Source organism: Arachis ipaensis, chromosome B3 (genome assembly GCF_059453495.1).
Source record: "Arachis ipaensis isolate K30076 ecotype BB chromosome B3, ASM5945349v1, whole genome shotgun sequence".
Classification (NCBI taxonomy): domain Eukaryota; kingdom Viridiplantae; phylum Streptophyta; class Magnoliopsida; order Fabales; family Fabaceae; genus Arachis; species Arachis ipaensis.
Genome location: NC_142438.1, coordinates 98,365,928 through 98,380,899, shown reverse-complemented (window position 1 = coordinate 98,380,899; position 14,972 = coordinate 98,365,928). Strand labels below are relative to the sequence as shown.

Genomic DNA, 14,972 nt, shown 5'->3' with positions numbered 1-14,972 from the left:
ATCACTCAAAGGAACAAGAAATAGATAAAATAGGAATTTCATTTAATTGTAATTTATTTTTAATTTCATTTTCATTTCCATTTTGTAAAGCCTATATAAGGCATCATTTTCATATTTGTGAGGGGGCTGGCTCCAGAAGGGAGCACGAGGATTCAAGAGCTCTCTTTAAATTTTCTTTTCTTTGTTTTTGAATCTTGGGTTGAGAATTGAAGAAATTCTGTTTCAATCTCACCTTGAGAATTCTCTCTGTTTACTTGTCAGCATAATTTCAGTGAATTGTGATTTGAATCAAAACTCTCTTTACTGCTTTCTTCTCTATTTTCTTCTGCAATTATTCTCTGTTGGATCAAGGAAGGAATTGAGATCTAGACTTGGTCTCTAGTCTCATCCAACCCCTGAGATCTTCAACCTCTCATTTAGATTTTGCAATTGAGCCAAGTTGCTCTCTGTTTTGATTTTAAAGTGATTTTCCAAATCTGTTGAACCTGCTGCATCTTTTACTTCTCTGTTTGATTGTCATTTACACTTCCGTGTTTGATTTCATGAATCCCAGTACCTAATTTCCTTTATTCTTCTTGCAATTTAACTTTCCGTGATCTGCTGCTTTCTTTTAATTTCCAGCACCCACTCCCTTTTTAATTTCATGCAATTTACATTTCTTGCAATTTAAGATTCTTGCAATTTACATTTCTTGCTCTTTAAGTTTCAATGCAATTTACTTTCTGCACTTTAATTTTCCTTGTCATTTACATTCTGTTGGCTTCAATTGCCACTCAAATCACTCAATGTTAGCTTGACTAAACTAATCACCCACTAAAGTTGCTTGATCCATCAATCCCTGTGGGATCGACCTCACTCCCGTGAGTTTTTATTACTTGATACGACCCGGTACACTTGCCGGTTAGATTTGTGGTGTTTTGGAAGAGATTCGTTTCTCACCAAAATATCTCATCAAGGGGATTCAAGAGTCAGCTGAGAAGATTGATTCGGGTGCCAGCCTTTGGTACCTGGTATGCGAAATTGTTACTCAGGTTGTGAATTGTTGTTCGAAATTGATTCCCTGGCGATGGCACCAAAAACGGATGCATAGAACCATGGTCTAAACATATCTTCACAACTTCGCATAACTAACCAGCAAGTGCACTGGGTCGTCCAAGTAATAAACCTTACATGAGTAAGGGTCGATCCCACAGAGATTGTTGGTATGAAGCAAGCTATGGTCACCTTGTGAATCTCAGTCAGGCGGATATAAAATAGTTATGGAGTTTTCGAAATTAATTAATAAGTAAACATAGAATAGGGATAGAAACACTTATGTAATTCATTGGTGAGAATTTCAGATAAGCGTATAGAGATGCTTTCGTTCCTCTGAACCTCTGCTTTCCTGCTGCCTTCATCCAATCAGTCTTACTCCTTTCCATGGCTGGCTTTTTGCAAGGGCATCACCGTTGTCAGTGGCTACATCCCCTCCTCTTGTGAAAATGGTCCAAGATGCCCTGTCACGGCACGGCTAATCATTTGAGGTTCCCGATCATGCTGGAATAGGATTCACCATCCTTTTGCGTCTGTCACTACGCCCAGCACTCGCGAGTTTGAAGCTCGTCACAGTCATTCAATCATTGAATCCTACTCGGAATACCACAGACAAGGTTTAGACTTTCCGGATTCTCTTGAATGCCGCCATCATTCTAGCTTACACCACGAAGATTCTGATTAAGAGATCTAAGAGATACTCATTCAGTCGAAGGTAGAACGGAAGTGGTTGTTAGGCACGCGTTCATAGGGAATGATGATGATTGTCACGTTCATCACATTCAGGTTGAAGAGCGAATGAATATCTTAGAAGCGAAATAAGATGAATTGAATAGAAAATAGTAGTACTTTGCATTAATCTTTGAGGAACAGCAGAGCTCCACACCGTAATCTATGGAATGTAGAAACTCTACCGTTGAAAATACATAAGTGATAATGGAGTTCATTGGTCTCAGCCCCAGAGGGGAACCGGAGTAACCAAAGCTACTATGATCCAAAGATAAAACTCAGGATGTCTAATACAATAGTAAAAGGTTCTATTTATACTAAACTAGTTACTAGGATTTACAGAAGTAAGTAATTGATGTATAAATCCACTTCCGGGGCCCACTTGGTGTGTGCTTGGGCTGAGCTTGAATGTTACACGTGTAGAGGCTCTTTGTGGAGTTGAACGCCAGGTTGTAACGTATTTCTGGCGTTCAACTCTGGTTTGTGACTTGTTTCTGGCGTTTAACTCCAGACAACAGCGTAGAACTGGCGTTCAACGCCCTTTTACGTCATCTAAACTCGGCCAAAGTATGGACTATTATACATTGATGGAAAGCCCTGGATGTCTACTTTCCAACGCAATTAAAATCGCTCCATTTTGAGTTCTGCAGCTCCAAAAAATCCACTTTGAGTGCAGGGAGGTCAGAATCCAACAGCATCAGCAGTCCTTCTTCAACCTCTGAATCTGATTTTTGCTCAAGTCCCTCAATTTCAGCCAGAAAGTACCTGAAATCACAGAAAAACACACAAACTCATAGTAAAGTCCAGAAATGTGAATTTAACATAAAAACTAATGAAAACATCCCTAAAAGTAACTAGATCCTACTAAAAACATACTAAAAACAATGCCAAAAAGCGTATAAATTATCCGCTCATCACAACACCAAACTTAAATTGTTGCTTGTCCCCAAGCAACTGAAAATCAAATAGGATAAAAAGAAGAGAATATACTATAAATTCCAAACTATCAATGAAACATAGCTTCAATCATATGAGCGGGACTTATAGCTTTTTTCCTCTTGAATAGTTTTGGCATCTCACTCTATCCATTGAAGTTCAGAATGATTGGCTTCTTTAGGAGCTCAGAGTTCAGATAGTGTTATTGATTCTCCTAGTTCAGTATGATGATTCTTGAACACAGCTATTTTATGAGTCTTGGCCGTGGCCCTAAGCACTTTGTTTTCCAGTATTACCACCGGATACATAAATGCCACAGACACATAATTGGGTGAACCTTTTCAGATTGTGACTCAGCTTTGCTAAAGTCCCCAATTAGAGGTGTCCATGGTTCTTAAGCACACTTTTTTTTTTGCTTTGGACCTTGACTTTAACCGCTCAGTCTCAAGTTTTCACTTGACACCTTCACGCCACAAGCACATGGTTAGGGACAGCTTGGTTTAGCCGCTTAGACCAGGATTTTATTCCTTTAGGCCCTCCTATCCACTGATGCTCAAAGCCTTGGGATCCTTTTTATTTTCCCTTGATTTTTGGTTTTAAGGGTTATTGGCTTTTTGCTCTTGCCTCTTGGTTTTAAGAGCTTTTGGCTTTTTCTGTTTGCTTTTTCTTTTTCTTTCTATATATATTTTTTTTTCGCCTATTTTTTTTTCTCTGCAAGCTTTGTTCTTTGCTGCTTTTTCTTGCTTCAAGAATTATTTTTATGATTTTTCAGATTATCAAATAACACGTCTCCTTGTCATCATTCTTTCAAGAGCCAACATATTTAACATTCTTAAACAACAACTTCAAAAGACATATGCACTGTTTAAGCATTCATTCAGAAAACAAGAAGCATTGTCACCACATCAATATAATTAAACTAAGTTCAAGGATAAATTCGAAACTCATGTACTTCTTGTTCTTTTGAATTAAAACAGTTTTCATTTAAGAGAGGTGATGGATTCATAGGACATTCATAACTTTAAGACAAAGTTACTAACTACTAATGATCATGTAATGAAGACACAAGCATAGATGAGCACTTAACATAGAAAATGAAAAACAGAGAATGTAAGAACAAGGAATGAGTCCACCTTGGTGATGGTGACGTTTCCTTCTTCAGGAACCAATGATGTCCTTGAGCTCTTCTATGTCTTTTTCTTGTCTTTGTTGCTCCTCCCTCATTGCTTTTTGATCTTCTCTAATTTCATGAAGGATGATGGAGTGCTCTTGATATTCCACCCTTAATTGTCCCATTTTGGAGCTTAGTTCTCCTAGGGAGGTATTGATTTGCTCCCAATAGTTTTGTGGAGGAAAATGTATTTGAGGCATCTCCAGGATCTCATGGTGATGAGATTCATGCGCCTCTTGAGCTCCATGAATGGGCTCTCTTGCTTGCTCCATCTTTTTCTTAGTGATGGGCTTGTCCTCTTTAATGAGGATATCTCCCTCTATGTCAATCCCAACCGAATTGCATAGGTGGTAAATGAGGTGAGGAAAGGCTAACCTTGCCATAGTGGAGGACTTGTCAGCCACCTTGTAGAGTTCTTGAGGTATAATCTCATGAACTTCCACCTCTTCTCCAATCATGATGCTATGGATCATGTGGCCCAGTCTATAGTAACTTCAGACCGGTTGCTAGTGGGAATGATTGAGCATTGAATGAACTCCAACCATCCTCTAGCTGCAGGCTTCAGGTCCAGTCTTCTTAGTTGAACCGGTTTGCCTTTTGAGTCAATCTTCCATTGAGCTCCTTCTACACATATGTCCATGAGGACTTGGTCTAACCTTTAATCAAAGTTGACTCTCCTTGTGAAGGGGCGTGCGTTCTCTTCCATGTTTGGCAAGTTGAACGCCAACCTCACATTTTTCGGACTAAAATCTAAGTATTTCCCCGGAACCATGGTGAGATAATTCTTTGGGTTCGGGTTCTTACTTTGATCATGGTTCCTAGTGATCCATGCATTAGCATAGAACTCTTGAACCATTAGGATGCCGACTTGTTGGATGGGGTTTGTTAGAACTTCCTAACCTCTTCTTTGAATTTCATGTCGGATCTCCGGATACTCATTTCTTTTGAGTTTGAAAGGGACCTCGGGGATCACCTTCTCTTGGCCACAACATCATAGAAGTGGTCTTGATGGGCTTTGGAGATGAACCTTTCCATCTCCCATGACTCGAAGGTGGAAGCTTTTGTCTTCCCTTTCCCTTTTCTAGAGGATTCTCCGGTCTTAGGTGCCATCAATGGTAATGGAAAAACAAAAAGCTTATGCTTTTACCACACCAAACTTAGAATTTTGCTCGCCCTCGAGCAATAGAAGAAAGAATAGATGAAGAAGAAGAAGAAATGGAGGAGAGGGAGAAGGGGATGTGTTTCGGCCAAGAAGAGAAGAGAGGGTTGTGTTGTGTGAAAATGAGGAAGAATGGAAGGCTTTATATAGGGGAGGGAGGGGGGGTTAAGTTTCGGCCATATAGGGTGGGTTTGGGTGGGAAATTGATTTTGAATTTTGAAGGTAGGTGGAGTTTATGAGGTAGGTTTATGGGGAAGAGTGGATGGATGTGAGTGGTGAAGAGGTGATGGGGAAGAGAGATTGAGGTGATTGGTGAAGGGTTTTGGGGAAGAGTGTTTATGGGATTGTGTGAAAGATGGGTGAGAAGAAGTGAGTGGAGGTAGGTGGGGATCCTGTGGGGTCCACAGATCCTGTGGTGATCTTGTGGGGTCCACATATCCTGAGGTGCTTAAGGATTTACAACCTTGCACCAAATTAGGCTTGTAAAATACCTTTGCACACAACTCTGGGCGTTCAGGGCCAGGTTGGTGCTTGTTCTGGGCATTGAACGCCCATTTGTAGCCTATTTCTGGCGTTGAACGCCCATTTGTAGCCTATTTCTGGCGTTGAACGCCAGAACCATGCTTGTTCTGGGCGTTCAGCACCAGTTCTCCTCCAGGGTGCATTTCTGGCGTTCAAACGCCCAGATGCTGCCCATTTCTGGCGTTCAACGCCAGAACCATGCTCTGTTCTGGCGTTGAACGCCCAAAACATGCTTCTTACTAGCGTTTTAATGCCAGTAAGGTCTTCCTCCAGGGTGTGATTTTTCTTCTGCTGTTTTTGATTCCGTTTTTAATTTTTATATTTATTTTGTGACTCCACATGATCATGAACCTAATAAAACATGAAAAACAATGAAAATTAGATAAATAAACATTGGGTTGCCTCCCAACAAGCGCTTCTTTAATGTCAATAGCTTGACAGTGGGCTCTCATGGAGCCTCACAGATGTGCAGAGCTTTGTTGAGACCTCCCAACACCAAACTTAGAGTTTGGATATGGGGGTTTAACACCAAACTTAGAGTTTGACTGTGGGGGCTTTGTTTGACTATGCTTTGAGAGAAGCTTTTTATGCTTCCTCTCCATGGATGCAGAGAGAGATCCTTGAGTTGTAAACACAAGGTTGTCCTCATTTATCTGAAGGATCAATTCTCCTCTGTCCACATCAATCACAGCTCTTGCTGTGGCTAGGAAAGGTCTTCCTAGGATGATGGATTCATCCTCTTCCTTTCCAGTATCTAGGACTATGAAATCAGCAGGGATGTAAAGGCCTTCAACCTTTACTAACACGTCCTCTACTTGTCCATAAGCCTATTTTCTTGAATTGTCTGCCATCTCTAATGAGATTTTAGCAGCTTGCACCCCATAGATTCCCAGTTTCTCTATTACAGATAGGGGCATGAGGTTTATCCCTGAACCAAGGTCACACAGAGCCTTAAAGATCATGGTGCCTATAGTACAAGGTATTATGAACTTTCCAGGATCCTGTCTCTTCTGAGGCAATGTCAGTTGATCCAGATCACTTAGTTCATTAGTGAACAAGGGAGGTTCATCTTCCCAAGTATTAATGCCAAATAATTTGGCATTTAGCTTCATGATTGCACCAAGGAACTTGGCAGCTTGCTCTTCAGTAACATCCTCATTCTCTTCAGAAGAGGAATACTCATCAGAGCTCATGAATGGCATAAGGAGGTTCAATGGAATCTCTATGGTCTCTAGATGAGCCTCAGAGTCCTTTGGTTCCTTAGAGGGAAGCTCCTTATTGATCACTGGACGTCCCAGGAGGTCTTCCTCCTTGGGATTCACGTCCTCTCCTTCCCTTACAGGTTCGGCCATGGTGCTTATGTCAATGGCCTTGCACTCTCCTTTTGGATTCTCTTCTGTATTGCTTGGGAGAGTACTATGAGGGATTTCAGTGATTCTTTTACTCAGCTGGCCCACTTGTGCTTCCAAATTTCTAATGGAAGACCTTGTTTCATTCATGAAACTTACAGGGGCCTTGGATAGATCAGAGACTAAGTTTGCTAAGCTAGATGGATTCTGCTCAAAATTCTCTGTCTGTTGCTGAGTAGATGATGGAAAAGGCTTGCTATTGCTAAACCTGTTTCTTCCACCATTATTAAAGCCTTGTTGAGGCTTTTGATCCTTCCATGAGAGATTTGGGTGATTTCTCCATGATGGATTGTAGGTGTTTCCATATGGTTCACCCTTGTATTTTAACTCTGCTATTGCAGGGTTCTCAGGATCATAAGCTTCTTCCTCAGAAGATGCCTCTTGAGTACTGTTGGATGCAGCTTGCATTCCATTCAGACTCTGAGAAATCATATTGACTTGCTGAGTCAATATTTTTTTCTGAGCCAATATGGCATTCAGAGTATCAATTTCAAGAACTCCCTTCTTCATAGGCATCCCATTATTCACAGGATTCCTCTCAAAAGTGTACATAAACTGGTTATTAGCAACCATATCAATGAGTTCTTGAGCTTCTGCAGGCGTTTTCTTTAGGTGAATGGATCCACCTGCAGAAGTATCCAATGACATCTTTGATAGCTCAGATAAACCATCATAGAATATATCCAGGATGGTCCATTCTGAAAGCATGTCAGAAGGACACTTTTTGGTCAGCTGCTTGTATCTTTCCCAAGCTTCATAGAGGGATTCACCTTCTTTCTGTCTGAAGGTTTGAACATCCACTCTAAGCTTGCTCAGCTTTTGAGGAGGAAAGAACTTGGCTAAGAAAGCCATGACCAGCTTATCCCAAGAGTTCAGGCTATCTCTGGGTTGAGAGTCCAACCACACTCTAGCTCTGTCTCTTACAGCAAAAGGGAAAAGCATGAGCCTGTAGACTTCAGGATCTACTCCATTAGTCTTAACAGTATCACAGATCTACAAGAATTCAGTTAAGAACTGAAAAGGATCTTCAGATGGAAGTCCATGAAATTTGCAGTTCTGCTGCATCAGAGAAACTAGCTGAGGTTTCAGCTCAAAGTTGTTTGCTCCAATGGCAGGAATGGAGATGCTTCTTCCATGTAAATTGGAATTAGGTGCAGTAAAGTCACCAAGCATTCTCCTTGCATTATTGTTGTTGGGTTCGGCTGCCATCTCCTTTACTTGTTCGAAATTTTCAATAAGGTTGTCTCTGGATTGTTGTAATTTACTTCTCTTAGTTTTCTCTTCAGAGTCCTTTCAGGTTCTGGATCAGTTTCAACAAGAATGCCTTTTTCTTTGTCCCTGCTCATAATAAAGAAAAGAGAAAAAGAAAAGAAGAGGAATCCTCTATGTCACAGTAAAGAGGTTCCTTATTGTTAGTAGAAGAAGAAGACAAGAAGAGAGAAAATTCGAACACATATAGAAGAGGGGGTTCGAATTTGGTGAGTGATGTGGGGAAGAGATGTTACTAGATGAATAAATAAATAGAATAAGATGAGAGAGGGAGAGGATTTTCAAAAATAATTTTTGAAAAAGAGTTAGTGATTTTTGAAAATAGTTTTTGAAAAAGGTTAGAAATTTTCGAAAATTAAAATCAAAAATTAAAAAAATTGGTTAATTAAAAAGAAATTTTGAAAAAGAGGGAAGATATTTTCGAAAATTAGAGAGAGAGAGTTAGTTAGGTAGTTTTGAAAAAGATAAGAAACAAACAAAAAGTTAGTTAGTTAGTTGAAACAAATTTTGAAAAGATAAGAAGTTAGGAAGTTAGAAAAATATTTTGAAATCAACTTTTTGAAAAAGATATGATGAGAAGATATTTTTGAAAAGATATGATTGAAATTAGTTTTGAAAAAGATTTGATTTTTAAAATCACAATTAATGACTTGATTCACAAGAAATCACAAGATATGATTCTAGAACTTAAAGTTTGAATCTTTCTTAACAAGTAAGTAACAAACTTGAAATTTTTGAATCAAAACATTAATTGATGATGTTATTTTCGAAAATATGATGTAAAATTAAGAAAAAGATTTTTGAAAGATATTTTTGAAATTTTTGAAAATAACTAAAAAAAATGAAAAAGATTTGATTTTTGAAAAAGATTTTGAAAAATATGAGATTTTTAAATTGAAAATTTGATTTGACTCATAAAAACAACTAGATTTTAAAAATTTTTGAAAAAGTCAAATCTAATTTTCGAAATTTTAAGAGAGAAAAAGGGAAAGATATTTTTTTGATTTTTGAATTTTTATGATGAGAGAGAAAAACAAGAAAAATGATGCAATGCATGAAAGTTATGGATCAAAACAATGAATGCATGCAAGAATGCTATGAATGTCAAGATGAACACCAAGAACACTATGAAGATCATGATGAACATCAAGAACACATTTTTGAAAAAAAAATTTTTATGCAAAGAAAACATGCAAGACACCAAACTTAGAAATCTTTCATGTTTAGACTCTATGAATGCAAGAATGCATATGAAAAACAAGAAAAGACACAAAACATGCAAATGCAAAGATCAAACAAGAAGACTTACCAAGAACAACTTGAAGATCATGAAGAGCACTATGAATGCATGATTATTTTCGAAAAATGCAAGATGCACATGCAATTGACACCAAACTTATAACATGACTCAAGACTCAAACAAGAACACAAAAATATTTTTGATTTTTATGATTTTATGATTTTTTTTGTATTTTCTTTTAATTTTTTCGAAAATCATTTTGAAAAAGAAAAATAAGGATTCCAAAATTTTTAATATGAATTCCAGGAATCTAGCATTCTTAGTCTAAAGCTCCAATCAAAGGGTCAGGCATGGCTTAATAGCCAGCCAAGCTTTAGTATGTAAATCAGGAACAGCAGCAGGTGGATTAGCAACAACTAGCTTGCTCTTGATAACAAATTGGAAGCCTCAGTCCAAATGAATTTAGACATGACTTTACAGCCAGCCAGGCTTCACATGTTTCATGAAACACTAGAATTCATTCTTAAAAATTCTTAAGAAAAATATATTTTTGAAAACATTTTTTTTTATTTTTTGAAAACAAAGGAGAAAATTTTGAAAGATTTTTGAAAAATTTTTGAAAATAAAACAAAAAGAAAATCACCTAATCTGAGCAACAAGATGAACCGTCAGTTGTCCAAACTCAAACAATCCCCAGCAACGGCGCCAAAAACTTGGTATGCGAAATTGTTACTCAGGTTGTGAATTGTTGTTCGAAATTGATTCCCTGGCGATGGCACCAAAAACGGATGCACAGAACCATGGTCTAAACATATCTTCACAACTTCGCATAACTAACCAGCAAGTGCACTGGGTCGTCCAAGTAATAAACCTTACATGAGTAAGGGTCGATCCCACGGAGATTGTTGGTATGAAGTAAGCTATGGTCACCTTGTGAATCTCAGTCAGGCGGATATAAAATAGTTATGGAGTTTTCGAAATTAATTAATAAGTAAACATAGAATAGGGATAGAAACACTTATGTAATTCATTGGTGAGAATTTCAGATAAGCGTATAGAGATGCTTTCGTTCCTCTGAACCTCTGCTTTCCTGCTGCCTTCATCCAATCAGTCTTACTCCTTTCCATGGCTGGCTTTATGCAAGGGCATCACCGTTGTCAGTGGCTACATCCCCTCCTCTTGTGAAAATGGTCCAAGATGCCCTGTCACGGCACGGCTAATCATCTGAGGTTCCCGATCATGCTGGAATAGGATTCACCCTCCTTTTGCGTCTGTCACTACGCCCAGCACTCGCGAGTTTGAAGCTCGTCACAGTCATTCAATCATTGAATCCTACTCGGAATACCATAGACAAGGTTTAGACTTTCCGGATTCTCTTGAATGCCGCCATCATTCTAGCTTACACCACGAAGATTCTGATTAAGAGATCTAAGAGATACTCATTCAGTCGAAGGTAGAACGGAAGTGGTTTTCAGGCACGCGTTCATAGGTAATGATGATGATTGTCACGTTCATCACATTCAGGTTGAAGAGCGAATGAATATCTTAGAAGCGAAATAAGATGAATTGAATAGAAAACAGTAGTACTTTGCATTAATCTTTGAGGAACAACAGAGCTCCACACCTTAATCTATGGAGTGTAGAAACTCTACCGTTGAAAATACATAAGTGATAATGGAGTTCATTGGTCTCGGCCCCAGAGGGGAACCGGAGTAACCAAAGCTACTATGATCCAAAGATAAAACTTAGGATGTCTAATACAATAGTAAAAGGTTCTATTTATACTAAACTAGTTACTAGGGTTTATAGAAGTAAGTAATTGATGTATAAATCCACTTCCGGAGCCCACTTGGTGTGTGCTTGGGCTGAGTTTGAATGTTACACGTGCAGAGGCTCTTTCTGGAGTTGAACGCCAGGTTGTAACGTATTTCTGGCGTTCAACTCTGGTTTGTGACTTGTTTCTGGCGTTTAACTCCAGACAACAGCGTAGAACTGGCGTTCAACGCCCTTTTACGTAATCTAAAATCGGCCAAAGTATGGACTATTATACATTGCTGGAAAGCTCTGGATGTCTACTTTCCAACGCAATTAGAAGCGCACCATTTTTAGTTCTGTAGCTCCAGAAAATCCACTTTGAGTGCAGGGAAGTCAGAATCCAACAGCATCAGCAGTCCTTCTTCAACCTCTGAATCTGATTTTTGCTCAATTCCCTCAATTTCAGCCAGAAAGTACCTGAAATCACAGAAAAACACACAAACTCATAGTATAGTCCAGAAATGTGAATTTAACATAAAAACTAATGAAAACATCCTTAAAAGTAACTAGATCCTACTAAAAACATACTAAAAACAATGCAAAAAAGCATATAAATTATCCGCTCATCTGTACCCCAGCACCATCCTCAGACTGTGCACAAAAGCCAAGGTTGTCTTCGAGGATAGCAACCTAGATTGGTTAAATCCTGGGAGGCTAATTACGTTTCAGCGTCTAACTCATGTGACACCAGCCCAACAACAAAGAAGACCTCACATAGGAAAGCCAAAACCAAAAGGAGGATCTCACCAAGAAGAGTCTCATCAGGAAGAACACCAACAAAGAGAATATCATGACCCAACCAACATAAACCTGAACTACATTCATGGAGCCATTGAGGAGCTAGCAAGGAGTTATATGGGGGGGGACAAGAACAACAACTGCACATTCAAGCTCAAAGGATGGATCGTCAAGAAGAGCTCCTTTCTAATTGGATGAATCAACAAGGAGAATGGCAAAAACAACAAATGGAACACTATTCCCAGCTTACCCAAGCCATAAATCAAGTGACTAAAAAACAAGAGCGACAAGACAAGCGCCTTCAAGAACTCAATCAACGACAACTAGCTCAGGCGAAGGCATTCAATGAGTTCAGCGTACTGAACGAAGGACGGCAACTACATAGGGAGGAATTCTACACAAACACTCAAGTCAAGTTGAACTATATGTCTAGTCATATATATAATCTGCACTCTGCAATCCCCAGGTATGATGAAGTCCAAAAAGAGCTAACAGAACAAGTGGAGAAGAGTCATGAATCAGTAAAGAAGGCACTTGAAGACTGGGAAAGAGCCAGACTAGCACGGATACAAGGAAGCACAAGTGGACACAAAGAGGACAAACAAGAGGGAGAGCAGAAGCAACCCCATGAGTAAAAGTTGGTGGAGTTCCCTCATTGTCCCATCTTTTTCAAGTTTTAAATAAAGAAAATCATGTATGAAATAAAACATGCTTCCATGGTAGTTTAGGATTTTCAATTCTGTTTTTAGTATTATCCTTGCTTAGGTCTGTGATTGCTAGTCAAATTGCCTGTTTTCAATTCCATCTTGCTTATTGTGTTGCTTGTTTCCTTTTTTAATCAAATAAAAAGAGAATGTGTGTTATCAAAGACCAGAGTGGAATCCATATTGTGGAGTAAGTTCCTAATTTTATGGTGTGGTCATAGATTAGCTAAGTTAGTTCACCATTAAGGTGGGAAGGCAACTATCTGTCCTAAATCATATGCTTGAAACACACCCCATGAGACTAGCTGAATAACAAGATCCCCAAAAAAAAAGGGAAAGAAAAATGAAAGTTAAAGAATAAAAGAAAAAAGAGTAAGAAATAAGGCTAGGCACCAAGGGTTTGAATCTTGAGGGATATGTTTGTGGTGCTCTTGTGTAAGGGATTTACTTGGATGAATAAGCTCTTAGGGGTGCCTTATCACTTGGTAACTTGGGTTAACTAACCCGGGATTATCGGCTGAAAGTCCACTATCAAGAGTAACCCTTGCTACAGAACACTTAGTAACCCAAAGAGGTGGTGGACACCAAGGTCTCAAGAAAAGAAAATAACAAACCATGTGCCTGTGGTGTGTCTGTATGGGGGAAAGAGACTTGAGGGAGTAAGTCCTTAGGAGTGTCTTAACACCTAGCACCTTGAACCAACTGGTTTGGGAGTGCTGGCTGAAAGCTTATGTTAAAGAGTCGCCCCCTCACAGAGCACCTAGTCTAAGAACACAAATAAGCCCTGAAATGACAAAAAAGATCAATGAATAAAAGTTTCATAAGGTGCAGTCAAGTGGGTATTCCAAGACATGATAAAGGTCTGAAAGCCAGTGAAGGAATGAACCTAAGTTGCTATTCATGAAACCACCATAAAACCAAGGACATGACTTCCACAATAATGACTCATTTCTCTTGGCATTTCATTCATCATTCTCTTGTTCAAGTACTTGCTTAGGGACAAGCAAGCTTTAAGTTTGGTGTTGTGATGCCAGGACATTTTGGCCAGTTTCACTGACCTTTTCTTTACTGTTTTAGGGTAGTTTCATGCATTTTCTTAGGAAATAAGCAAGTTTTGGGTAAAAATTCACTTACATCTTAATTCAAGCAAGCATGGTGCACTTTACATGATTTCATGAGAATTTTGCATGAATTAAATGACAAATTGGATGATGCATGTCTCATGATGAGGATTAGAACTTTGATGCACTTTATTGCTTGATTTCAGGACAAAGGAAGCAAGAAAGAACCACGTTAGCAGCCACGTTAGTCTAACTAACGTGACCACTGGTGCACAGAAATTGTGATTACACTTTGATTATGTAAAATTCATTGCTCTTTCTTTCCCTAGCAATGGCACCAAAAACATGATGCCAATACCATGGTTCACAACTTCACACAACTAACCAGCATGTGCACTGGGTCGTCCAAGTAATACCTTACGTGAGTAAGGGTCGAATCCCACGGAGATTGTTGGTATGAAGCAAGCTATGGTCACCTTGTAAATCTCAGTCAGGCAGATATAAAATAGTAATGGGGTTTTCGAAATTAATACTAAAATAAGGATAGAAATACTTATGTAAATCATTGGTGAGAATTTCAGATAAGCGTATGGAGATGCATTCGTTCCTCTGAACCTCTGCTTTCCTGCTATCTTCATCCAATCAATCTTACTCCTTTCTATAGCTGGCTTTATGTAAGGATGTCACCGGTGCCAATGGCTACTTTCGATCTCTCTCGGGAAAATGGTCCAAATGCTCTGTCACAGCACGGCTAATCGTCTGGAGGCATCACCCCTGTCGTTGGTTGCATCCTATTCCTCTCTGTGAAAATGGTCCGATGCGCTGTCACTGCATGGCTAATCATCTTGGAGCTTCTCGATCATACTGGAATAGGATTTACTATCCTTTTGCGTCTGTCACTACGCCCAGCACTCGCGAGTTTTGAGTTCGTCACAGTCATTCAATCCCAGAGTCCTACTCGGAATACCACGGACAAGGTTTAGACTTTTCGGACTCTCATGAATGCCGCCATCAATCTAGCTTATACCACGAAGATTCTGATTAAGAGATCTAAGAGATACTCATTCAATCTAATGTAGAACGGAAGTGGTTGTCAGGCACATGTTCATAGGGAATGATGATGATTGTCACGTTCATCACATTCAGGTTGAAGTGCGAATGAATATTTTAGAAGTGGAATAAGTTGA

General features: G+C 39.1%; 1 non-coding gene across 1 annotated transcript; it reads left to right on the top strand.

The window, feature by feature from the left end:
- Positions 1–7,660: 7,660 nt before the first annotated feature.
- LOC148571729 (small nucleolar RNA R71) lies at positions 7,661–7,768 on the top strand. The gene has a single exon (XR_015908688.1). It is a non-coding gene; the product is annotated as a small nucleolar RNA R71 (small nucleolar RNA).
- Positions 7,769–14,972: the final 7,204 nt, after the last annotated feature.